Consider the following 1,929-nt stretch of genomic DNA (forward strand, 5'->3'; position numbering starts at 1 on the left):
TCCCAACCCCAACCCCAACCCCAACCCCAACCCCAACCCCAACCCCAACCCCAACCCCAACCCCAACCCCAACCCCACAGATGCAATACAAAGTCGTCGTCGTAATAATAAGCGAATATAATGATGGATTATTTTAATTTAATAAATATATATCATTGATTGGCCAGAAATGTCACTTATCATTGAAGATGCTGACAATAACTTCAAGCACATCCATCGTATCTTGAACACGAATATCGATGGGAAGAGGACTGTTCCATTCGCGTTGTAAAAAATTAAGGGAGTTGGAAGGAGATGGGGTTTCCTCATCTGCAAGATCCTTAGAATTAATCCGAGAATCAGAGCAGGCGAGCTCAATGAAAAGCAGTGTGATGCCATTGCGAGCATTATTAATGACCCCGAAGGCCATGGAGTCCCCAAGTGGTTTCTCAACAGACTTCGGGATTACAAGGAAGGCAAGAATCTCCAAATGGCCTCCAACATCCTCGAAACCAAACTCAGAGAGGACGTCGAAAGACTTTACAAGATTAGATCGAACAGAGGTATCAGGCACAAATGGGGACTCAAGGTCAGAGGCCAGCACACCAAGACAACCGGCAGAAGAGGAAGAACCGTTGGAGTCGAAAGAAAAAAGAAATGATCGATGTATGCCAAGATATTCTAGCCAGATATCAATTTGTACCAAACTAAATGAAGCATTTTAAGTCAATGAGAATAATCGAATGTTCCTTATAAATAAAATACTAGAAAATATTAATCGTTGGCCCCCAGGAACGAGTTTTGGGCACGGAGGCTGTTCTTCGACTTCAATAATATTTGAAGAAAATAACCAGTATAGTGATATCGTCGATACTTTCATCTTCACGTTTCCAAGCCTCTACAGCCATCTTCTCTAAATCATTCACTGCCGATTGAGGATCATTACGCACAAAAGAAGCGGCCACTATGTTTAGGACTTCTTCTCTTGAAATGAACTCCCAAAGGCCATCCGACGCGATCACTAAGAACTTGTTTTCTATCTCATAATGGAATTATTACATTTGGCTATTTCATGGTAGGTAATTTCTGGCTAGTCGATCACCCCCACCGTTGAGGCAACATAGTCCCCAAAGGATCTCGTCATCGCAAGTCCAGGAATGTTTTGGTCTTTCAGCCAAATCCGAAAGGGTCCCATTTGCTCCCCATCCTAGTCTCGGTATGGGAAGACACGGCCTCCGTTCATTTCGATGCGAACTGCCTCCCTTTTGTCTTAGGCTTTATGATCAGTCGAAATATCGTGGCTTATCCATTATTCCTACTCGATGAGCTTGCTGTAAATCACAGCCCGACTGTCACCTAGATTTGCGCAGAATAGATCTCTATTGTCAATATAGACTAAGCAAGTGGTAGTCCCTGAAAACATTGTGTCAATGGCAGATTCGACCAAGTTCTGCGAAGTCTTTTAGAATGCTTACTTGAGCGAAGTCTCAACATTGTTTTTAATATTTTTATTTAAGTTCTTGTTCTTCAGAAAAAAATATTAAATGTTCTCAGGCAGTATCTCCTTGATGAACTCAGAGACATAATGGCCATTAATGCCATGGCCATCGCAGACTCCAAACAAGTACCTTCCTCTTTTCATAAAATTCTCTACGGCCATAAAAGTATCCTGATTCACTTTATTCTTTTTATCGGGGCAGTATCCGCATCTGTTGCACAAAGCAAATTTGGCAACAATTTCTTCGTTGTCTGTGTTTCTCTTAAAAGTTTTCTTTGTCTTTTTACCGTATTCAGTGATGAGATCACTCCATTCGCGAGGGGCCAGTTTCATAATCTATTGCGATTTGGTCTTATTATGTTTTTTTGTTAGGGATGTTTTCTTGTTTGTTTTTTCGGGCGTTTTGCTTTGATAGAAGTTTGCTGCAAAAGGTCTGTTTGGCTCTTACTTCA

At 41.5% G+C, this 1,929-nt stretch overlaps 1 pseudogene; it reads left to right on the forward strand.

Annotated features, from left to right (window-relative positions):
- The first annotated feature begins 169 nt into the window (after positions 1–169).
- On the forward strand, positions 170–648 carry LOC148298572 (small ribosomal subunit protein uS13 pseudogene; annotated as a pseudogene).
- Positions 649–1,929: the final 1,281 nt, after the last annotated feature.

Source organism: Brachycentrus maculatus, unplaced genomic scaffold (genome assembly GCF_059751285.1).
Source record: "Brachycentrus maculatus isolate JH-2025_06_01 unplaced genomic scaffold, ASM5975128v1 h1tg001858l, whole genome shotgun sequence".
Classification (NCBI taxonomy): Eukaryota; Metazoa; Arthropoda; class Insecta; order Trichoptera; family Brachycentridae; genus Brachycentrus; species Brachycentrus maculatus.